The 25,950-nt window shown below is 35.1% G+C and overlaps 1 long non-coding RNA gene across 3 annotated transcripts in view; it reads left to right on the forward strand.

Annotated features, from left to right (window-relative positions):
* LOC134478285 (uncharacterized) overlaps positions 1 to 25,950 on the forward strand; it is a 156,973-nt gene that overhangs the window by 42,618 nt on the left and 88,405 nt on the right. The window contains exons 3-6 of one of the 3 annotated variants that reach the window (XR_010050797.1): positions 193 to 383; positions 5,436 to 5,511; positions 6,082 to 6,183; positions 19,160 to 25,005. This is a non-coding gene — a long non-coding RNA (uncharacterized LOC134478285). Of the gene's footprint in view, positions 1 to 192; positions 384 to 5,435; positions 5,512 to 6,081; positions 6,184 to 19,159; positions 25,006 to 25,950 lie in introns of those variants that run through there. The other 2 variants (XR_010050799.1, XR_010050798.1) reach the window with 2 other exon arrangements.

A 25,950-nucleotide genomic window follows, 5' to 3' on the forward strand; every position in this document is an offset into this window, starting at 1 on the left:
AGACAAACAGAAGAAAAAACAGAAGTTGCCCATATTAATCTGCTGACCAAAAATACAGAAGCACTGCTGGAATTTGTTGGTAATTTTCCTCTGCTTTGATGAGAAAAAAGGAAATTAGTTACAATTAAATAGGAAAAACGTTGTGTACAGATTTTCAGGTCTTCATATGATTTTATTGTTTTTTGGAAACAGGAAATCTTAAAGCCAGTTCAGACTCAAATACCTGTGTGACATGACCTTCAACAGGTCAAGAGGTAGATATTAGAGGAGTCCCAGGAAAAATGAAACCCTCTACTCTACTGAAATAAAACTGTCCAGAAGAGACCTGTAGAAGTACTCTTAAAAAAATAAAAAATAAAAAGACCAATGGAACCAACATATATGTAAGTAAATTCTTAAATATAATAATCTTAATAAAGATACTCAACAATTATAAGGAGCAATTAGTACTCTAGCACACCACTGGCAGCATTCTTCTATAAGTCTAATTCCTGCATTAGTGACAGTGTGAAATGATGTATATATTTGGTTATGTGCTTATTTATCTCTCAATTTTTCTACTTGTCTCTGAATATTTACTTTGAATTGCAATAGTCAAAAGGTTAAAGGAGTCTAGACATATCTTGAATTTTATTTTAGTTTTCTTGGTAATATTTTTAATGTAAAATTAAAATTATAGCTGATCAAACCATAAAAATGGCCCTATTAATGCAGTCTCATGTGATATTTTGATACATTATGTATTATATGTTTTAAATTAAATTAGACATCTATTTCCTTAAAAATTATCATTTTTTAATGGTGAAAACCTTTAACATTCTTCCGTCTAGTGTTTTGAAACATTCAGTACACTGTTGTTATCTATATTCACCCTTTGGTGCACGCCAGAACTTCTCTCTTTTTTTTTTTTTTTTTTTTTTTTTTTGTCTTTTTCATTTTTATCAGTACCGGGGATTGTACTCACGACCGCCTGCTTACAAGGCAGGTGCTTATGCCGCTGAGCTAAATCTCTAGCCCCAACACCAGAACTTCTTAACCATATGAAAGTGTAACTTTGTATTTGTTAACCCACCTCACTTTATCCCTCCAATCAACACTAGTAATCCTGGTATTATTTTTTTAAGAGAACAGAGCCTTGCATGTTTTTTCGCTTGGTTATTATATAGACTTCCTTTGATTACAGAGAAATATTAATATTTTTCCCTGGTAAATCATAATTCCTTGATGGTTGAAAAGCCAGGTAACAATCATCTCCTGCCCTTTTCCATGGCCTGTGGGAATCCTCCTTTTCTCAATCAGAGCTTTAAAATGACAAAACTTCTCCATGTGACAGTCATAAGACATCAGGAAAATCATGAATCATCACGTATACAAGAACTGAAAGAAATTCTGACAAAATGTTAAGAGGATGTTTAACCTCTGTAGGGCCGCCTACCCTTGTCAACCCATGATTACATTAAACAAGTGGTGACCCTCAACTTCCTGGAAGAGAAACCAAAGAAAATAACTTAGAAAAAACATGAAAAGCATATAAACAATGGTCAATAGATGGATTCCAATTTAATCAGCCAGCCACACCTAAAAGACCACTCATTGGAAGTCAAATTCAGAACTTTTATTGCTAGTAAAAGTCTGGAAAGGTCAGACCCTCCTGGAAGATCAGAGAAGCAAGTAATTATCCATCAGAATTCACCTAGGCTTTACAGGTGCCAGGGCTATTTTTTAACTTAATGGAAAATTTTTGTCTTTAGTACTTTTTTTTTAGTTCTAAAGTAATTTCTAACCATGTGCACATTTTCACACTTCTCTCTTGAAACCCCTCAGAAAAACTACAATTTAAGATTGTTTTATATAGTATGACATCATGCAAAATAAACCAAAGCAGATTTTCTGAACATACTACACATGACAACAAATGCTAAGATATGGCTGGGTTCCATTGTGAGTTCTGCTTTAAACATTTAGTTAGGAAAGAAATTACATAATTTTAAAATCTAAATGTATTCATAAAAATCTAGAAATATGTTCACATAAAAAAAAACAATTACTGAAATTTGCAATGTTTTATTTCACCTTCAGTCTTTTTGAGTTTTCAAGTTTTTTTTGGCCACACTATATTCTGAACACAGGATATAAGACAGCCAGAGGCAACATTCCTAACCCACATAGTCACTTGTTTCGAGGTCTTGTGATGAGCAATAACGAAACTCATAGCATAAACAAACATGGCCCTCAGAATCATGGATTTTAATGATTTCACACAAATGAAACATTGCAAAATTGCATACGGATAGCTTAGTGAATAACAAAAGCATTCTTTCCATATGAAGTCCATGAAATGTTAATATCCTAGTTTCATTTTCTCCTGATGCTGGGGGAGGTTTGTGGGATAACAGAAATCCTGAGGCATAAAACGTTCAAGTGTGAAGTAGGAATATTGAGTCTTGTGAAGCCCCAGTCTCTCACTGGTTTTTTAACTGACACAGAAAACAGGAACTTTAAAAGTTAGACTTTTTTCCCATTGGAGACAAACGCGGCTTTCCTCAAGTGTAGGGCACAAACCACCACTTGTAACTCTCCTCTGCCAGGTGAAGGGAGCTTGAAGATGCTGGCATCAGGAAGTCAAAATCTAGTTTCATTTCCACGAGGAAGGTAAGGAAATGAGGTAGGGGTGGCAGGGACCCAGACAGGGATGAAACGAAGCTATACGTGTCTATGCCTATTGCATTTCCTTCCTACACTGTTCTGTTATAATACGGCCTAACATGGTGCAGTGGTGATTTGGGTGGTGAGGCCACTCATCCCTTTGCAGCTGGCTTTGAAAATATATTTTATTTGACCAGTGGTGAGCAAAGAATTTAAGCATGTGGAAATAAGTGACCAATAACAGTTTCCCCACTGTGGGCTTCAACTTTTTTCCTAAAACCAACTGCGAAAAGTCAATATCCAAGATTGTTATCTCTCTAGATTGGGAGCTGTATGATTCTTCCAGAACTTGAAGTGTGTAGGTGATAAACTGTCTTGCTAAAAGAAGTGAACATTTATTTTGCTTATTATGATGTTTGTGTAAATGTATTGACTTCTGTGCCGTGATTCTTATCGTTTCCAAACTGGAGTGATGCCCTCCAGGGTGATTCCCAGTTCTTTGTGAGGTGGCATCATTGATCAGTGGTCACAGTTTTATGAAGCTTTGCAGGAGTTTTTCAGGGTTGCCTTAGGTTTTCTTTGAAATGGAACTAGTAATGGAAATTTTACAGTCTAATTAGAAACAATAAGTTAATTTTTTCCCAGTTAGATATCCTTTGTCATTTATACATCTGAGTACTCAGTGACTGTGAAGGCAAATATTATTTCAATATCTTAGTTTATTTGTGTCACACTTCCAAGAGGTAGAGAACTGATAATGACTCATGAGTTTATATTATGACATTATGGCCTACATATTTCCTCAGTCTTTTAATATTCATCATTCTTTTTTAGTTTCAAGCTTCGTTTAAAGGAAGTGAACTTTGTTTCCTTTAATTTTTATCATCATATATAAGAAAAAAATGAGTGAAGAAACTCCATTAGATTCAAGGAAGGACAGAACAGTAAAATGAAAGAGGGAAAAATCAAATTCATCACAGTTAGAGTCAACCTCTTATACATATATTACACATAATTTCCATTTTTCAAAATTTATTCAAGTGACTAATTATCCTAGTCATGTTGCTCATGCTTATATAATCTTTGTAAATAAGAAATTAAAACTTTTATTTAAAAATGATGAGGTGGTTTCTAACCCCTTATTAACTTATTAACTTTTCAAAAATGCTATGAAAGAGACAGTAACATTTAAGGAAACATAAGCAGTGCTGGGCAGCAGCCAGCTCTTATCTGCTATAAAGACACTATTGTTAAATATTCAGAACTCCTGCAAGCCATTGTCAAACTATGGGTGGCTTAAAAAATAATCATATTACAATGTTTACAACACTAATACCTTCAAATGCTATGGAACAAAGCTTTTTCTTTCTTTCCTTTCTCCCTTAGAAAGCCATTTAGCAGCACACTACTAAATAAACACAAGAGAGAGATGACCACTAGGGACACTAGGGAAGTAATGCAGCAGATGAGAGTTATCTTCAAGAATGAGGATCAAGAAAGCAGATATTTGCATGGTAACTGAGGCAACCCACGAAAGAGAGGAAGGGAGACCTTCACAGGGTGATGGTATACCCTCACCCTGACACCATCGGAAAGCAATTATTACTCAATGAGGAAAACCTTGCAGTGGTTTATGAATTTGAGACCTCTATTACCTGTGGCACTGAAAACAGAAAGAAAGGCTGAAAATCTATTAAAAGAGAAATTATCCCCTCAGCTACTACTCTCCACTCCAGATCATCACTGCATTCATTCCCGAAAGAAGACCGCATGGTTTCACACAGGCTGTAACACTTGGTACACCCGCCATACTGAGAGTCATTCTGCTGTATTGTAATGAAAACAGGAGTGTTAGGTAAAAATTAACATACTAAGTGGAGACTCTCAGGCTTTCTTCTTCCATTCAATTATCAGTGTATTAGTAGCCAGGTTCATAATCTCCAGGCATGAGATTAGAGAGCTAAAGTCTGAGGAAACATTCCTAAGGGTGGAGGGTGGCTAGCGATAATAAGAGGTGATGATCTCCTGTAGGGGGTTAGTCCCTACCAAGATTACTCTGTGGAAAAGCCCATCAGCCAGTTATTATAGACAGCTAAGCTAGGTAGCAACAGCACAGGAGGAAAGGCAGTGTAAAGGGCAATTTGTATGATTTGACCCTCAACAGGGGATAAAATTTCAATTTTGATGGAGAATAGAAATATGGGGTGAAAAGAAGTACATCCAACACCAAATAAAAATATTTTCAAAATAAGTCTATTCTGGATTTTTTTAAACTATTACTAGTAAAGTTGCCCATAGTATGTTATCTACTACAGAAGTATCCTTTTCACATTTAATGAAAGATCACTCATTTTTTATTTAATTACAATATAGTTATAAAATATACATGTTAAGCGTTATTAGGAGTCAGTATATAAAAATGAATGAGAAAAAATATATCACAATGATTAAATTCAAAATAGGGGTGATTCTTGGTGTAGAAATAAATTGATGCAATTAGTGAAGAGTAGGACCTTTAAATAGTTGGATAAAATTTTATTTCCTAAGTAGTTACTCTTGTTAAGTCCACATTTTATATTGAACATAGAAGAAAAACCTTTTGTGAACACAGTCAGCAAAGTATGAGCTACTCAGTAGCTCTGATTTTGCCAAGTTCCGATGGCTCACAGGGAATAAAGTCAGTTTTAGCACATACAGGCTTTGTAGCTTCAGCTCTGCTATGGAAGGACTGTTACATCTGATGGCAATAGTAATTTTGCTACAATTTAAGAAATCTCCGTTCTGTACAGGACAGCTGGAACCACTGGAGAAAGGTCCTCATACTGGAAGCTAGAAGCACAGAAAGTAGTGTGAAAAGAAGTTTGAGTGAGTCTCTTTCTCCCTCTCCCCCATCCCCATCTTCTCTCGCCCCCTCCTCCCTCTTCTCCCTTCCCTCCTCCCCCTCCTGCTCTGTCTCTGTCTCTGTCTCTGTCTTTGTCTCTTTCTGTGTCTCTGTCTCTTTCTCACTCTCATGTTTCACTCTCTTACATTTAGATTTCCGGACAGATAAATACCCCAGGTGTTCACTATAACACATCATCTGTGGCAAATCAATCCAGGAGCTACAGGGGAGGAAATTAATTACCTTGAGTTCTGCATTTTTTTTTTTTTTTTTTTTTTTTTTTTTACTCCTGTGACAGGAATGATCTCTGAAAATGTCTAAGATACATTATCTAGTTTTATGATACAGTTTGGGCTTTTCTTCTTTCTTTCTTTTCCTTTAACCTTAGAGCCTACAATAGACTATTGTTTATTTTCTCATTCCTAAAGGAAATGATTAGAATCAAATCTGAGCTCCCCTGTATCTTATATGGATCATTAAATTTCTGCCTATTTTAAATCAACTGGTTAATCTAAACTCTTATACAAGAATTAACACAAACATTTTCTTTACAGTATTCCTTGAAAGCTGTGGAAACAAGTGTGGATGTAACAGAGTTGTTATATCCTGCACAGTAGCACAGTTTAAAGAACAAAGAGAGAGTAGTCATGGATAAGGTGAGTAACTGTCTTAATCTTTCTTGTCTGCAAAATGAGGACTTACATGTAATTATTTCTTTTAAATGTCTTAAGCTATATTGCTGGTGTTGACTTCAAGTTTTGTGGGTAAATGCCAGACCTTGTCAACCAGAGCTTCCAAATCTAGTGAGCAATTGTGTGACTAAATGTGTTAACACAAAAGCTTAACTATGCCAGAAATCCTCTTTTACTGGAAACTATACAGCCAGAAAATCTGTACTCAACATAAACTGAACAATTGACAATCTGTCATTTGTAGTACTAGATGAGGAGACATTGTTTCTTTTTCAAACCTGGAATCCCAGAAATGGCAAGTAAAATTGTGAAAGTACCACTTCATATTACTGCCCTGTAGGTAATTCTCTAAGTGAGTTATGTAATATTAAGCATATAATGTTGAACTACCAAGATAATTATGTGATTTAAAAAAAAATTTTGCTAATCAGAGTTTGGAAAAATTTCTCCTAATTTAGTAGATTACATTGTGCTAAAGAACTCCATGTTAACAATTACATTTCTTAAAATACAAAACTTGACTTAATAAAATTTTCCCTTCCCGTAGGTATTTTTGTGAGGAAAGTCATATTATTTTCATTCCTAAAAGGACTTCTTGCATGAGATTATCACCTGAGAGAACATTTATCGCCATGTATTCTGTTTTATTTTGCTTGGCTTTATTCTCTTTAAAATAAAGGTTACCCAAAAAAAGAACATTTATCAATTGTAAACAAGCATATTGTTAACCTGTTACAAAAGGGAAGTTAAAAGAGCACATAATTCTATACATAAGATGAATTATCACACTAACATTAGAGAAATGCCCAATGGTACAGGGCTAAGTGTCTCCCACTGAAGTTTCTGCTCCCAGTGGGAACTGTTATGCAAGCTGATTAAAAAGAGAACACTTTCAAATTAAAATTATGGAATGGACAGTTTTTTATTTTTAAATAACAAATTTCACATAATTCATATTTTATTTTTTAATTTTATTTTAACGAGACTAAAACAAAACAGAACAAAGCAGACCAGAAGAAAACAATGTAAGAAACACAGATTTCAAAGCAAGACAATAGGAAATCATCTCTGGCTATCATATTGTCTCTTGTCTTCTTCTAAATAGTTGTGCATATCTTCTCACACAATAAATTCATATAAAACAAAATAGTATTAAAGTGATCAGAAGAGAATGATGAAGGCATTACAGGCCTTCAAAACCAGACAATAGGAAAATCAACAATGGCTGCCATAATGTCTCTTGTTCTCTTCAAAATAGCTGTCCATACCTTCATGTATGTTGAAATTAAACAATACACAGCAGACTAAAATCATTCTGAACAAAGAATAATCTACAAAATCAGCACTGGATATGATAGTGTCTCTTTTTCGTCAAAGTAGGGGTTCATTTCATCACACATTATGTAATTGATTCTCAAACTGTTTAGGAGATGTTCTATGCATGTATAAAACCCTACATGTATTCCTATCATTTCTGTCTTAAAGGGAAAAACAAAACAAATTGCTAGAAAAGACAAATAAATAACAATAGCAAAGAGCCCAACACACTGACAATATAGGCCTTCAAAACACAGTAGTAGAAGCATAACTAGAGTTGTTATTTTACATAATGATCTTCTAGAGTTCCTCAGATCACCATACAATAATACACATAATTGTTCCAATCCTGTAAATGTTAACTTTTTGTTCCAACAAACTGCAGAATTTATAGCATAATCATCTTAGCTATCCTAAGTGTGTTTATATGTTTTTATACATTTTTTCTTTTTCCTCATTTCCCTGAGATACTATTTTCCCCCTTTAGGCATATTCTTATCCTTTTGCTTTATTTATTGAGTATTGTGTATCTTATGTACTCTTACTGTTTCTTACACTAGGGAGACTCTATAATATTTATACATGTGAGTTTGATTTATTTCACTTAAGAGTATGATCTCGAGTTGCATCCATTTACTTGTATTTCAGTGTGATCATTCTTTATAGCTGAGTAGTACTCTGTTGTATAAAAATACCACAGCTTTTTTATCCATTCCTCAGTTGATGGACACTTAGGTTACTTCCAAGATCTGGCTATTACAAATTGTGCTTCTATAAACATGGGTGCACATATATCACTGTGGTATGATGTTTTCAGTTCTTCTGGGAATATATCTAAAAGTGGGATAGCTGGGTCGAATGGGACTTCCAATTCCAGCTTTTTCATAAACCTCCAGACTGACCTCTGCAGTGGTTGTACCAGTCTACACTCCCACCAACAGTGCAAAAGAGTTCCCCACCCCCTCCACAGTCTCTCTCCAGCATTTGTTATTGGTAGTTTTCTTGATCCTGGCCATTCTTTCTGGAGGGAAATGAAATCTCAGTGTGGTTTTAATTTGCATTTCTCTAATGACAAACGATGGTGAACATTTTTCATGTATTTATTTGCCACTTGTATTCCTTCATCTGAGAACTGTGTATTCATCTCAGACACTCATTTTTGGATTGGATCTTTGAATTTTGGGGGTCTGATTTTTTTGTAATTCTATATGTTCTAGACAGAGGTCCTTTGTGTCAGGCACAGTTCAGTAAGATATTTTCCCAATTTGTGGGTTTTCTTTTGACTATGCTGGAAATTTCTTTCAACATGCAAAAACTCTTTAACAGGATATGATTCCAGTTATTGGTTCGGTGAGCCATTTCGTGTGCAGTTTGAATCTTGTTCATGAATTCTCTACCTATCCCTATGTCTTCGAGATTTCTACCTATTTTGTCTTCCAACAGATTTAGTATTTCTGTTTTAATATTTAGATCTTTGATCCATTTAGACTTTAGTTTACTACATGGTGATAGGCATGGGTCTAGTTTTAGTTTTTGGTATATGAAGGGCCAGTTTTTCCAACACCATTTATGAAAGGCAATATTTTTCTTCCAATGATCTTCAGGTATGTTTTTATTCCAGTACCATGCTGATTTTATTACAGTAGCTTTACAATATAACTTCAAGTCAGGAATTGTGATGCCCCTGCCTTGCCTTTGTTACTTAGAATTGCCTTTGCTATTCTAGGTCTCTTCTGGTTCCAGATGAATTTTAGGAATGATTTATCTAGATCTGTGAAGTATGTTAATGATATTTTCACTGGTGTCTTAGTTACTTTTTACTTGTTGCTAAGACAAAATACCTGAAGCCCAAGTTGGGAAAGGAAAGGTTTATTTCTTACAGTTTTTGGAGGTTTCAGTCTACATTCAGTTGGCTCCAAGGCAGGCAGGCATGGCTGGCCACAGTTCATGGCAGTGGCAAACAGCAAGCAGGAACCAGCAAAGAGCAAGACACACCTTCTTCCTGCCATTATATCACATCCTGGCTCCACCCCTTTGTGTGTGTGGAGCACTGACACCATCAATCCAAGCACTAGACAATGAACCAGTAACAAATGCACAATTCAAACTCGTGAGGCCAGGAGGACACAGACATAAACTATGACAACTGGGATTGCATTAAATCTGTATAACATTTTTAGGAGAATGGGCATTTTCACAATATTTGTTCTTCCTATGAACAAAGGATGTCTTTCTATTTTCTGAGGTCTTCTTCAATTTCTTTTTCAGGGTATTACAATTTTCCCTGAATAGATCTTTTACTTCATTTGTTAGATTAATTCCTAAATGTTTCATTTTTTGGATGCTATTGTAAAGGGTATGCCTTCTCCTATTTTTCTCTCAGTGATTTTGTTGTTAGTATATAGGAATGCTACTGATTTTTGAGTATTGACTTTGTATCCAGCTACATTATTGAATTTACTTAATATACATAGGAGTCTTTCAAAGGAGTTTTTGGGGTCTTCTATGTAGAGTATCATGTCATCTGTAAATAATGATAATTTAACTTCTTCTTTTCCTATCCTTATTCCTTTTATTTCTCTCTCTTGTCTAATTGCTCTGGCTAGTATTTCTAGCAGTATATTGAAGAGTGGTGATAATGGACATCCTTATCTTGTGCCTGATTTTAGGGTAAAGACTTTCAGTTTTCAGCCACTTAATATGATGCTGGCTGTTGGTTTGTCATACATGGCTTTTATCATATTGAGGTAAAGACTTCCAATTTTCTGTAAGGTTCTTATCATGAATAAGTGTTGGACCTTATCAAAAGCTTTTTCTGCATCTATAGGAAATGATCATGTGGTTTTTATTTTTTGCTCTATTGATATGATGGATTACATTTATTAATTTACATATGTTGAACTATCCCTGCATTGCTGGGATGAATCCCATTTGGTCATGGGGTATAATCTTCATGATGATATGCTGCATCCTGTTTGCCAATATTTTACTGAGAATTTTTGCATATATGTTCATTAGGGAGATTGGCCTATTGTTCTCTTTTTTGGTTGGTTCTTTCTCCTACCAACCAAAGATATTAGAGTAATTTTTATTAGAGTAATATTTCCTACCAGTAATAAGTTAGGGAGAATTGCTTCCCTTTGAATTTCCTTGAATATTTTGAGGAGTATTGGCATTAAATCTTCTTAGAATTTCTTGTAGAATTCCACAGTGAATCTGTCTGGACCTGGACTTTTTTTTTGTTGGTATGGATTTAATTACATTTTCAATTGGGTTAATTGAAATTGGATTATTCAGCAGTTTTACATCTTCTTGACCCAGCTTTGGTAATTCATATGTTTCTAGGGATGTGTCCATTTCTTCTGTGTTATTAAGCCTATGAGAGTAGAGGCTTTCAAAATAGGTATTGATGATTTTCTGTATTTCCAGAGGGTCTGTAGTGATTTAACCATTTTCATTCCTTATTGTATGAAGTTGAGTTTTTTTCTTTCCTTTTTAAAATTAGGTTGGCTAAGGGCTTATCAATTATATTGGTTCTTTCAAAGAATCAAAACTTTGATTCAATTCTTTGTATTGTTTTCTTAGTCTATTGCATTGATTTCTGCTCTGACCTTTATAATTTCCTCCTTTCTTTTGGCTTTGGGCTTGATATTCTTTTTCTAGATATTTGAGGTGTAGCATCAGGTTGTTTTCCTGATGTGGGAACTCAGTGCAATAAATTTTCCTCTGAAGACTTCTTTCATTCTATCCCACAGGTTCCAGTAAGATACATTTGTATTTTCATCTGCCTGTAAATATTGTTTAATTTCTTCTTTAATTTCCTCTCTGACCCACTGATCGCTCAGGAGTGTAGTATTCAATTTCCATGTGTTTATGGGGTTTTTGCAGTTTCTTTTGTCATTAGTTTCTAGTTTCATAGCACTATGATCTGATAACAAGTATGGGATTATTTCAATTCTTTTGAATTTACTTAAGCATGTTCTGTGGGCTAGTATATGGTCTGTTTTAGAGAATATTCCATGTGCTGCTGAGAATGTATATTCTGATGGAACATTCTGTATACATCTACCAAGTCCAATGGAATAGTGTGATTCAGTTCTGTTATTTCTTTGCTGATTTTCAGTCTAGCTGATCTGTCCTTTTGTATAAATGGCATGTTAAGGTCTCTTGTTATAATTGTGTTATTTCTTATTTGATTTTTCATTTCTGTTAATATTTGTTTTGTATAGCTGGGTGCTCCCCAATTTGGTGCATAGATATTTAAGATTGTTATCTCTTCTTGAAATTTTCCCTTAACTAGCATGTAGTGACCTTTTTAATCTCTTAGGATCATTCTTGGTTTGAAGTTCACATTGTCTGCAAACAGAATAGTGACCCCCACTTTTTTTGTGGATCCTGTTGCATGAAGTATTGTTTTCCATACTTTGACTTTCAGTCTATGAGTTTGCTTTTGGCTTAGATGGGTTTCTTGTAGACAACATATGGTCGGATGTTGTTTCTTGATTGATTCTGCTAATTTGTTTCTTCAATTGGGGAATTGAGGCCATTTACATTAATGGTTGTAACTGACATATATTGGTTTACTTTTGACATGTTATCTTTCTGCTGTTGATTCCTTAACTTTCCAGTCTGTTTAATTGTTTGCTTTGCTTAGTGGTTTTTTCCTATGTCTATCTAGAGTAACTTTCGGTATTTTTTGAGGGATTGGTTTGGTGTTCTTTGTCATGAAAGTATATTATTTCTCCATTCATTTTGAAGGACAGTTTTTCAGGATACATCAGTCTGGGTTGGAAGTCATTTTACTTTGGGATCTGAAATACTTCACTCCATGCTCTTCTTGACATCATTGTGTTGAGAAGTCTGCTGTGATTCTGATACTCTTTTCTTTATAGATGACCTATTTCTTCTCTCTAGCAGCTTTTAATATTCTGTTCTTATTTTGGATTTCTGTGACGTTGATTATTATATGTCTGGGTGTAGTTTTCTTTTGGCTATGGTTATTTGAAGTTCTATATGCTTCACTGATCTGTATGTCAGTTTCCATTGTCATATTTGGAAAATCTTTAGCTATTACTTCTGTAGGTAGCCTCTTGATATCATCTGTGTTGTCACCTTCTTTTTTGTTTATCTCTATTAATCTTATGTTGTTTTTCTTTGCAGCTGTTGAATTATTTTCTAATTCCTTGTTATTTTCAAAAGATCTTTCCTTTCCTGTTCACTAGCTGCAATCTTGTCTCTGAGGTCTGAAATTCTATCTTCACTTTCATTGAGGTGGTTTTGCCAACTTTCAGTGGTATTTTTGATTTCCTGTATATCTCTTTGAATCTGCTTCATGCATTCTGTTTGTTTCATATATTGTTCATTCAAGGTTTCCATCTTTTTGTATTGTTCCTCTAATTTTTTAACTGTGTCTTCTTTAGGTGTGTTCAGCATTTCTTTCACTATATTTATCATTTCTTCTTTTACCTGAGAGATTATTTCTGATCTGAGTTCTTTTATAGCTTCCCAGAGTTGTTTTCTTACTTCAGTTGTTGTCATTTCAGGAGTTTCAGGTGTATGGCTTATATTTTCTTCTATAGTCTTCTTCTAAGTCTCCTAGACTTACTAGGGTTGGGCTGGAAGTTTGAGATTGCATTTTTCTCTTTCATTTTGTCATTTTCCTACATTTCCAGGTTTCAAGCAATGTTCCAAAGTTCCCCCCATGTGCTGGGAATCACCTGGCCCACCTTTTACTCCCAGAGCTGAACGCAGGCCCCTGCTAGCTGATTGGAGGTCATGGAACATGGCCCAGTTAGACTCACAAGGATCTCCTATGCATCCTCTGGTGATTTGGGATGCTGGGTGTGGTCTTACCAACTGGGAGCGATGTTCCAAAGTTTCACCTGAGCACTGGAAATCAGCTCACACATGTTCTGCTCGCAGGACTGGATTCAGGCCCCTGCTAGGCACTTGGAGATCACTGGCTGTGGCCCAGTTAGCCCTGCAGGGACCTAATATGAGTCCTTTGGTGATTTGGGATGCTGGGCATAGTCATACCAGTTAGGAGCTATGTTCCAAAGCTTCCCCTGTGTGCTGGGAATCAGCTCACACATGTTCAACATGAGACTCCATAATTAATATTTTAAAGAATTTTTATCCTTTTTATGTACTTTTAGACTAAATTCATCTTTTTCATTTTAGTAATTACCTATACACTGTTACCTTAAGCATTTTTGTAAATAAAAGTTCCTCAAAACTGCATCATTTTGTGATAATTTAAAGAGTGTGACTGGACATCTAAATAAGAGTGTTACTGGGAATCTACATAAGAATTTAGGTAAATATTATGTTGCATTATATTTATTTGCAGTAATATAATGGGCTTTTCACAGTTAATGTAGTATATATTGTTATAGTTTATAAATGTGAAAAATAGTTTTCTATAAGAGTTCTTGGACAAAGAGTTAAATAATGCAAATGTCATATGCCTTCAGATATTTCTTTTTACTCATTTCCCTACTTTTCCTCTTGTTAAATTCATGATTTAAAGTACAGGTTTTGGTTCAGCCAGATATGGATTCTAATTGTCATCCTTTCCAAGCAAATTTCTTTTCTACTTTTAAAATGGATTAAAATCAGAAGTTTCAGTGATTTTTATCTTATAATTTTGTAGGTCAGAAGTACAATATATGCTACATGGGTTTGAAGTGAAGGCTCTAGCAGGACTGTGTTCCTTTCTGATGACTGTTGGGGAGAATCCAGTTCTTTATCTTTTCTAACTCTAAAGGCTGCTCACATCCATTAGCTTGTAGCCTCGTTCCTCCGTATGCAAAGCCAGAAGTGTAGCATCTCTTTGATTTTGCTTTTCATATTGTATCTCTGAATGAGAACCTTTAATTTTTTATTTTACAAATCTTCATGTGTACAATATTGATAATAATGTGAATATCTGAAAGTTATTGTGAGTAGTTCCTGCCTTAACATACTGTATACATGCCTGGTTCAGTTTTTGACAAGTGGCATGCATCCAAACTGTCATCTCTGTATACCTATATCAAAAGGACTGGGTCATAAAGAGCAGTAAGGGCAGAGAAAATTGGCATGTTTATAATGGCATTGACGCAACCTCTTTCCCCATACCTGTGCTTCTATCCTTATCAAAATATCTTTATGGAAAGATTCTAATAAGTCCTAAAAGCAAACATGATTCATGAGCCCTTTGAAATAATTGTTTTTTTCAGAAATGTTTATATTTAAATGCATAAAATAAAATAGATGACATAAAATTAAAATTGACATGAAAATAATAAAAATTAATATAGAATTTTAGGTACCAACAAGGCAAATATCAAGATATTCATAACTTCATAGTCTAATGCTTCTACTTTTTGACCTACTCTGTCTCTCTTGATTAGGAATGTTTAATTGCTAAGAAAGAAACAACTGCATATGTGATATTAAGAGTATAAAATTAATGAAATCATATGTTATATAAAGAGGAAAATATTAATGACAGGGAAGTATTAAGAATAATCAACTGTATTTCATTCAGCCCAATGATAGCACACATTTTCCCTTTAGTTGTTTTCTTAATTGTGGAGACTTGTTCTCAATTGTCCAAGGCTTGTGAGTCAAATATGACCGTCTCTGCCCATGACCATGCTCATGGATTTTGGGAACACTCTCCCTTTTATCTGCCATCTTATAACAAATCTTTCTGCTGGATGTCACCAACTACTATATCTTTTAAAGAAGGTGATGCCTCCCTGTCTTAAATGTAAAACAAAGCAATCTTAGTTAAGACTAAATATTATATCCATTTGTGACATGTGCTGTAATCTGCCTAGAAAGTAAGAAGCTAGAAGCCTTTATCCTTTTGTAAACTAGATAATCTCATTTTACACACTTAATTTTGGAAACATAGGAAGTAGAATTAAGTTTCTTTTGTTTATTTATACTGTTTGAATCTGTCTTCTAAAGATGCCTGTATTTCTATTTACATCTATATCTTTATCAATATGTGTTATTTATATCTGCATCTGGCTCTATATCTATATCCCTCTCTTTCTATATATATGTACCTACATATTTTAGTTTCAATTTTAGTGCCAGAAAAATAGTCTTTGGTTAATGACTATACTTGCTTCTCAGTACCCAGTAGTGACTGGCCAAATTTTGTGTCCAAATGAAAGTTTACCAAAAACTCCCAACCTATTTTGCTTGTGGGGACAATCTATGTTCTAATTACTCGAACAATTAATAGAGGCTGTACAACTCAGACTATTCAGACACAGGGTGAAGGCAAGTACTTTCAGAATAGAATGAGAGAGTAAGAAGGAAAAATTGGAAAGGAAATATACAGGAGGATCTTACCACATAGACTGGCAGACTTCACTTTTCAGAGGCATGAGAGTTTATCTGGGGCATTTGATTTTTTAATCAAAAAAGTGCCACATCTTTTGAACATGATTACTTATATTTAAAAGTGCATATTTCCACTTGTTGGTGAGTCCCATACTCCTAAGACTTGATATGGGAAACACACCAAATTTATCTTCTCAATATAGAAAAAGAGATTTTCAGAGATACTTATAGCAATAATGAAATTGAAATAATGCTTCTTTATGTATAAAATTGTACATAAGATGACATTTGATTAAATTGGAGAAGTAATATAAAAGAAGTAATCTAAAGGTTACTTATAGGGTAACTGATTTTATTATTCCTGGTGAATGTTATTATTTAAAATTTGAACTGTTTTTTCATGAAAGATTTTCTTAAAAATTTCAAGTTTTCCTTATATTGTAATTCAAAAGTAATAGTGTATTATATCTAACTGTGGACCATATTCTAAATAAATATTTCTGGATAATTTTGGGGGTCATGATAAGATGGCCAATTGGAAATACTCCTTGAAAATGATTACTTACTTTTATGAAAGGAGAAAAGAATGGATTCCTTGCTTTGTGTATTTTGGGATAACAACCCTAATTAAACATTATTTCTATATGAAAACTAAGAAAATGTTAAAGTTGTCTATTCATTTGACAGTGTTAAACTCTGCAAGGTAGTTGCTTTCAAAAGCATCAATAAATCAACCACACAGATAGGAAGTATCACTGTCAGAAGCAAACCCAAGCCATCTGTTTCCAAATTTCAGGAACTCTTTAGCCCAATGGGCTTCTTTCTCAGGCACTGCTCCCTTAGCTAATTCTTCTAAAATCTCCTTAGAAAGAATTTATAGTCTTACTAATTATTAAAAAAAAACGATTAAACCTAGGATCAAATCCATTTGTCACTTGAAATACATGACTGTACTTAGTGATCCTTAACTAAAAGGCTTCTCTAACCCTCAGACTCATCAGCTGAAAAGGGCAGTAATAATAGCCTATATTTCCTTGGGAAACTTGTAAGGATCCAGGGGCAGAATATGTGTAAAGTGCTCAGTACAGAAACTGTGAGAAGAGAAAAAAGAATAAATCTGTTACTACTTTACAATTTACAGAAAACAGGCATCACAAATTAGGCATTCTGTTTATGTTCTACTAGCATAGATGTTTTTAGTTCTGGGTGATTAACAGAGATTTATTAGAAACCACTTAGTGACATCATAGAAACTTCAGACAATAGTTGTGACTAGCACTATTATTTCTCCTAATATATTATTATTATTATTATTATTATTATAGTTTTTCTTTTTTCCAAAGAGAACTGAGCAGACTGACAGGTAGGTAAATAAGTAGGTAGATAGGTAGATAGATAGATAGATAGATAGATAGGAACTAACAACAAAAGTAAATGCAAGCCATAGAACTAATAGTTTAAAATTTCATTTTTAATATAAATTTATCCTGTTTTTATCCAAAATACTAATCTTGTATCTTTGGAACTTTTAGTCCAATCTCTTTGCATTTTCCTAGGATTCTGCATACATATTTTAATCACATCTAAATATTTTTCAAGTTAAAGAAGTATGCATTTCAGAATTATTTTCTTTCTTAAAAATATATTTATCATTTTTACATATTCATCCTGCAATCTTCATCAGTCCTATTTTAAATTTATTCTCTGACTGTATCCTCAGCTTTGTGTACAAGTGAATGATCTGGATAATTTCCTACTTTCTGGAAGAAAGCACTGTTTTGGGGATATATGGATATTTCAAAACTGTTGCACTCCAGTCTTTAGAATCATTAACTGTTTGACACATATTTCTGCATAGTTTTGTTCCCATCTCTTCTCTAACAATCTTCTCTGAAGGAGTCCTTTCTCTCTCCTTTTCCCCCAGAATTCAAAATTGGTTTCCCTAATCTTAGAACTGCCAACTAATGGAGATATTTGCCTGTAGTGAAGATCTGAGGGAAACTGAGCCATGACGTAACTGGCTTGCTTTCCCAAACCTGCTGTCAATGCTGACAATGTGGAATCTTCTCTCTCCCATGAAAGCCATTTGGGAATTGTATTGTAAACATGCTCTTCTAACCTATAACATTTGGAAATTCATTGATTATTAACTCCAGCCTGTGTCCTTGGCACTAGGGTTGTCCCTGCCATCAAAGGTTGAGTTGACAGTGGCTTCTTTGTGGTACTATTTACAGGGTGAAGAAGAGTTGTCATGAGGACCAGGTTTGCACAGGGTCACCTCTACCCTGGAGTCATAAATGTGACAAGCAAACTCTAAAGTTTCCTAAGGAGTGTTAATATTTAAGAGTAAGGTGGATCCAGGAATTTGTAAATCAGCTATTTTACTTTGAACAGACCGCCAGCCAGTTGTGACATGGTTGAGAAAACTGACAGCTTGTTTGCTGTTGTTTCTTCTTTTTGAAATTTAACCTCTTGGAAAGCTGCAGTCTGGGCTGTTCCATGTCTACACCTAGGCCACCAGAGGAGATCACTTAAAATTGTTTTTTATCAGGGCTATAAATTCCCCTCTAGCAACTTTCTTTCCTCTTTTTAAGTCATTTTGACAGAGCTGCTTTTCTGGATGCAATTTTTGTGTCTTTTGAAAACCTGAGGGCAGAGCACTTAGGATAGGACATTTACTGGTGGAATTTCCTTCCACTTATATTATAAAAAGAGAAAGTTTTACAGATTTTTCACAACACTACCGGATGACTCTTAAATCCAGTTACATATTTATTTCCATGCAATAGCATTTTGGATGTCAGACTCTGTAAGTATTTTTTAGTCATATGCAAACTAAGAACTTTATCACAGCTTCATGACTTTCACATTGCAACCAACAGTTTACCACTTGCAAATAGTTTCAAAAAAAATTAACAGGGAAGAAAAAGCTTTAGAATGAAATCAGTCCCAGATATTTATACCCTGAGTAAGTCTCTCCTTGCAGTGGATGGGGTATGGAAATAATATGATGATTCATGATATTTCTTTCAAATTACAATTGGTCTGAGTTGTTCTATACCAGAAATAACCCTATACAAATAGCCAAAACCTACTGTTTTGGTTTTCTGTTATTATTGTCTCAAATGTCAGTTAGTGGAATTCCTTGGAAAGGAGACTTTGAAACAGTCAACCATGTTGGTAAAATAATGTTTTGTTTGGAAATATCACAGACTGCCGCTTCAAAGTGCTTAATGAATGACTGTGTGTGTGTTACTACAACATTGTTTTTTTTTTAAAGGAAGCTGGAAAACATGAACTATAAACCTACATATTGAAGATTTGTGCCAAATGAAAAGCTCTGTACTTCTTATAAAGAAAATTTTTGCCAAGCACTTGCTAAAATCCTATTGAAAAGTCATAAGTAAATCGGGAAAGTCTGTGATTGGATGCCCAGTGTTTCTATGTGCATTGCCAAGGAATCACTGCTCACCACGCAGAGATGGGAGAGGAAATTTACTTCAGTGTACACCAATATCCTGCCATTCAGGCTGTAGCTTCAAAACCATGATTACAAAGCATTAATTCCCATAAATGTTCTGCAAACAGTGGACCAGACAGGGGAGGGATTTTATAATTTGTAGGTTCTTGTGGAAAAAGAAATGTTGGTGTCTCATTCCCTAAAACCTGGAAATATAGATTACATATTTCTATCTAGAGTTAGTTCATATTCATTTTTAAATGAAATTGTTTATCTAGAAAAATAGTAATTTAAGCTTTTGAGCAGAATTATGACTTACTCTAAAACTTGTGCTCTGAATAATTGTATTCTAATGATTTCCTTATGTCACTCATGACGAAATGTATCTTCCTTGACATCAGAAAGCAAGTTTAAAATTTCATTTTTAAGATAAATTTATCCAAAATACCAATCTTGTGTCTTTGGAACAAAATTAATATTTCTTTGCAAAAAAGCTTTTTACATGTTCTTCCACCCTCTCATATTATTTATACAGTCACAACTGCAGCCACTACCTTTGATTTCATCTGAGCAAGGGCCCACAAACACAAGGTGCAGCTGCTGCAGCCTTCTCATGTCAGGCACTGTAAATCTAAAAGATTGTGCTCTGCTCTTTGAGGCCACTCTCACACTTCTATTTCTCATCATCGTGCTCCAGGCAAACATTTCCAGTCATCTGAGTTTGCACTAAAAAAAAAGAAAAAGAAAAAGAAAGAAAACATATTGCCATTGATGATCCATCTCATCCTGTTGCCTATTACCAGGCAGTGAAACATTATTTTCATAATTTCACTATCCTGATAAAAATTAGCCAGCAGCTCAATATTGCCTGTTAAGTCTCTTAGTTCCTTCAAGACCTACCACAAAATTTCTTCCCAATTTTTTCTTCCTCTCTCTTTACTCTTCTGCTTGGGCTTTTACCTTCCCTACTCTGAATTTCCCATTCTCTGACCACTTATGTGTTTGCTTTCATGTAAGAATCATGATTTGTGGGGCTGGGGATTTAGCTCAGTGGCATAAGCACCTGCCTTGCAAGCAGGCAGTCCTGAGTTCGATCACTGGTACCGATAAAAATGAAAAAGACAAAAAAAAAAAAATCATGCTTTGCTTCTCCACAGTGATGATATCACACCAATCATTGTAAGTCTGCCTCACAATTAATTTCTTTTTCCAAGTTGTCAGTTTAGAGGCATTTCTGTAATCTGATGAGAGTAATAGTGTTAGTTGATTCATCAGTCCACTAAACAAAAAGAATGACTAGAGAAAAAATCATAACATATCTATATCATAAATATTCCAGTTCAAACTATAAAATATGTAGTTACATTAAACTTTTTATTTTATTTTAAAGAGGATGAAACAGAATAAAGCCAATCAAAACAAACCAGAGTAAGAAATACAGGAATTCAAAACCTTACAAAATCAACAATAGTTACCGTAATGTCTTTTGATGTCTTCAAAATAGCTGCAGACAACTTTGGGCATAGAAAAAATCAAACAGAATAGAATAGAACAGGAACAATAAAAACTAAACAATGAATATAATAAACAATTTCAAAACAAGCCAATAGTAAGTCCAAAATTGCTACCATAATATGTCTTTCTATCTTTGAAATAGTTGCTCCTGCCATTGGATTTCACATAATCAAACAAAACAAAAGAGAATAAAACCCATCCCAACAAAACAATGAAAATGATATAAGGACCTCAAAACAAGACCATAGGGAACCAGCAATGGCTGTAACCTGCAGAAGGAGATTCCCCTAGATGACACACTGCATACCACTATTCTCTGAACCTATGATCAGACCACTGGCCTTAGATCTGCAATGATACTGTAACACCAAAGCACCACAGGCATCCAATTTCATTTTACATCAGTAGCCATCATAACAGCCTGTGTTTCTCTGAATAAGCTGGTCTCTTACACAAGGTCAGGGAAGGGGTTGATTGGTACTTCTGATTGCCAGCACTTGTGCTGGAAGGGGCTGGGTTCTGGCTGTTCCCACCTGGTGGAGGCCCACACAGGGCACTGATTCCCAGGCTGGGCTTGCTTGCTAGTGTGACCTTGTTCTCTCTCTCTCTCTCTCTCTCTCTCTCTCTCTCTCTCTCTCTGTCTCATCCACGAATGGCACTGACTCATGGGGAAAGGCATGGGTCTGACAGTTCCCCATCTGATGGCAGGTTTCACATGGCACTGGTTCCCAGATTGGGCTTGCTTGCTTATTAAGCTTTTCATATAGGAACCTTTTCTGTAATTAAGAGCCTGCTCCTAAGAATTCCATAGCATCTTTTTTATACAGAACATATCCATGGTACATCCCCCACAACTTTCATCTTGGTTTATTTAAAGTAAAGCAAGAACATTCCAAGTATTTTGAGTACAAAAATTCTAAGTTTCTGTACTGTTTCCGGTTAATCTTTGACATTTTCTGGCAATACTTAAGTTAATTAGTCAGTATTGTTATTAATTCATGTTTACAAGTCTTTACAAAACAATCTAACTTCCATTTAGCCCCTTCTCCAATATTTGCTTTATGTCCCACATACTTTATTAACATACTTTATATTATTTTAATGACAAGTACTAGTGATAGTTTGATAGAAACACACGTGGACAGCATACTACTTAACTGGCCCAAACAAAGGCTCAGATGTCCTAGAGGGTGACCCCCTACCCAGGCGTAGTTTAGTAGGCTATGACAAAAGGCAATGTATTTTACAGAGTGAAACAGAAATGACATTATCCCAAAGGACTGGTTAAGTAGATGGTAAAGAGAGAGTCTTCTTATTTATATTTGTAGTTTAACTCGTTACTTGGCTCTGATGATATGCTGCTTTTTTGGGGATAATTATCTTCCTGTGTAAACTGTTTTCATTGGCTTCACAGTGCAAGAACATTGTTTAAGATTCCTGTAGCAGCTTCTTCATAGCAAAATGCAATAAAATTATGCTGAAAAAATATGAGTATTTAATAAATTATTGTTACTGATTAAATTCATATGGGAAGGTGAAGTGAAAATACTTTAGAAATCCATGAAGGGGAAACACTGAAGTTTATGACATCAAACAATACACTATAATTTGGATTGAGACACATAATCAGAATGCAAGAACATTTAGGAAACTAACCATAGGGTTCTTGCACTAATTTTTTTGATACCTTGTGGACATGATGCAGTGTCTAAGGCATAAAACTGTTAAGGGGGGGAGTAATTGTTCATAAATATGATGTTTTCTTCTTTGCTAGAATGAGGATTGAAGAAATGAAATAACACTCTAGAAATTTAAAATTTTTTAATTTTTTTATCCCACTGTCTAGACATTGACAAATCACTCTATGTTTCTTAGCTTGACAAAAGAGAAAAGAGAAAGACTGGGAGGTTTGTCCCAGGTCACAGAGCAAGTGGTCTAAACATAGCCAACCAACCACAGGGTAGCCAAAATGTTCTTAGTCAAAAGACTTAATAGCTTTTTACCAAAAATAACTATTTCAGTCAAAGACAGAGGGATAATTGCTAGTTCCATGGACAACATAAGAAACCACATCATTTCAGCCCAGAGAGCAGCATTAAATGCGCACCCACATGTCCTTCGTGTATTTATGTCCTCCAGCTGTGAGACCTTCTTCTTTTTGGCTTCTCTTTGACCCAGAAAAATGATCTGATGAATGTATAAATTCTAGAACAGTTGGAAAGGCATAGTACATAAAAAGTGCCACTATACTAGATAAGCAAATATTTAATCCTTGGATGACCCTCCCTTGCTGACCACATCCTTGCTCAGTCAAGGACCCAGCCAATGCTTTGCAGAGACTGAGGTGATTCTGCATCTGCCAAGACACAGAGAAATGTGTAGTAAAGGAAAATTTAGCCTGGCCTCAGTTTCAGCAACAGGCAACCATTTGCTGGGACTAACAACACTTTCTTTTTCTGTCTGTGCAATGAGCTATTGGAAGTTCCTGGGTTAGTCTTTGTTAACTGCATATGTGGTTGTGATAGAGGCCTTGACTGAAGTGGCTGCTCTTGTAGGAGCTTGAGATTTATTAGTTAAAGAAGTGTTTGTTTAAAATAGAAGCCAAAAACTGGTAGCTCCGAGTGCCGTTCAACCTTTAGTATATTCCTGTGGCCCACGAACATGGCTATTTATTCATTTTTAGAAAGTACACATGGATTTAGATGAGCAGCAATCAATTTCTGTAGTGTACATATGTTCAATGTTTGTTTGTTTTTCTGTGGTGTACATATTTTGAAAACATCTAGTTTCAAGCCACCAACATGACATTTACAAACATGGACTTTGGAAGTGGTTGATAGCAGTGCCTCATTACATAGGTTTCCTACCTCATAGTTATGGTGAATTCAAGTAAACCCAAATGCATATAATGGAAAATGTAGTGGAACAAGTATAAGATGATGAATTCTGAGTGTTCCTCATATTTGTTTTAAAAATTAATTATAAGTTTTTAATGTGTAGTTTAATAAAGGCTGTTTAAAATCTGAATCTCAAAAATTCCACAAAACTTAATACATAGCTGCTGTGAATCAGTATGAACCAGAAGCAAGCATATCATGACAATAACAGCGGTGACCCATCGTGGCTCAGGTTTGAGAGGTTGTTTTTAAATCCCAGCTCTTCCACTTAACTAGCTGTGTGATCTTATCCAGACTACTGAGCTACATATAACCTCCATTTTCTAAAAAGGAAACTAAAATTCATGCTTTTTTGTGGGTTGACAGCAATGAATAAATAAAACAGACTAACAGAAGAGTTAGCATGAGAACTGGCACATAGTAATTACTCAGTAAATAGGGACAATTATTTATTTTAACTTTACATGGGAATTACTTCATTAGATTTATTTTGGTGCTACCTTGAAAGTCTGCCAAAACCACCCCAAAGAAATGAGGATTTTCATAAAACAGGAAAGAAACTAGAGAGACCAGAGAAGCCTGAGTTGAAAGCAAAATTAAGGTACTGAAAAAGAGAAAGAAAAAATGGTATCAAAACATACAGTATTAGAAAGTAAAAGACGTTGGAAGTTTTCCTAAGGCAAACTATAGTTTAAAGATTCATTCTGAGTGCCTCCCAAAAACTGTATAATCTCTGCATAAATGATCAGAATCATTTGGGCTGCAGCAAGCATCAAACAGTGTCATCCAATATCTGGTCTAGCTAATGGGATTGATCTCAGACTTGTGATCTACACTTGATCATTTCTGATGCTCTTAACCTGAAGCCTGGATTTCATACTCAGGGTCAGATGCTGCCAGGTTACTCCAGGAGCACCTAACGAAAGGAACCAAAGTTGAAGAGATGGACAAGATGAATTTCCAACATATAAAAATGGACATGCAGAAAGCAGAGGGGCAGGAGGGAAAGAGAGAGAGCGAAGATAAACGATGACTTCTCACTTCTGGGAAAGTCTGGTTTACCTTGTAATGGTTCCTGTGACATATGACGTTTTCTTTACAATAATTTTTTTTTCTCAAATCCAGTTTGAATAGGTATCCATTCCTTACAAACCAAAGGATTCCAAGCCAGATAATCTCTGCCAGATCTAAATGTCTATTAAAATATATAAAATCACAGTATTTGTGAAATAACATAAGCTGGAAGAGAGGAGATGCCAGCTCCTTTTTTTTTTTTTTTTTTTTTTTTTTTTTTTTTTTTTGCACAGACTCGATGAGCTCTTTGGACTCCAAAGAGATTAAATGCCTTGTACATCATTGACATTAAGCTAATCACTGAGATATTCTAATGCTCAGGTCAGTAGACATCAGGTAGTGCTATAACCCTCTGCCAGGAAATAATGAGCGTATGCTTCTACTGTTGGAATAGCTATATATTAAAGAAGTCTAGAAAATGCTACTCTTCTCAAAGACTCCAGCCCATATTTCTTTGTCTGTTGTTTTCCATGCAAATAGTCAAACCGAAAAAAGAAGCAGAGAGTTAGTAAGCCTAAAACCAGGCTTACAGCACAGGCTTTGCAGTCAGATGGTCCAGTTTTCAGATACTTATTCTTACCTTAAGGAGCTACATGATTGTAGATGAGACACAACCTCTTTAAGGCCTAGTTTCACCTTTGAAAAAACCAAACATAAATAAAATTATCATATACAGAGTTGTTAAAAGACTGAATAAAATAATATACAGAAGTCTCTTTGTTATGTATTAAAAACTGATGGTCATTTTAACACCAGCTGAATTAAATCAGCATGGTATTGAGCGTAGATGTTCCACCAGAGAAAAGTTTCCAGCATAGAGACATGGAGAAGATGAGCTAGGTGTTGTGGGTTTCTCTAAGTGTTGCTGTTTGAGCTGTTGGTTCACCTGGAGGAGCTTATCATGACTAGCTTCCCCAGTGTGAGTTCAACCATTTTTGTTGGAGGAGCTTGGACCTTGTTGGGGAGAATGGTTGTGGTTCACTTTTGAGGATCTCTGGTCCTTACATTGAGCATCACTTCCTAGCTCTGGAGGGGAAGATGTGTGCTGTTTAATCTCCAGGAGAAACTCATCATTCTGGCTTTCTGGTATGTACTTGACTGTTCTTTATCCATCGATGGAGGAGC

This window comes from Cavia porcellus, unplaced genomic scaffold, assembly GCF_034190915.1.
Source record: "Cavia porcellus strain 051 isolate PalLab524CR breed Dunkin Hartley unplaced genomic scaffold, mCavPor4.1 scaffold_12, whole genome shotgun sequence".
In the NCBI taxonomy this organism is placed as follows: Eukaryota; Metazoa; Chordata; class Mammalia; order Rodentia; family Caviidae; genus Cavia; species Cavia porcellus.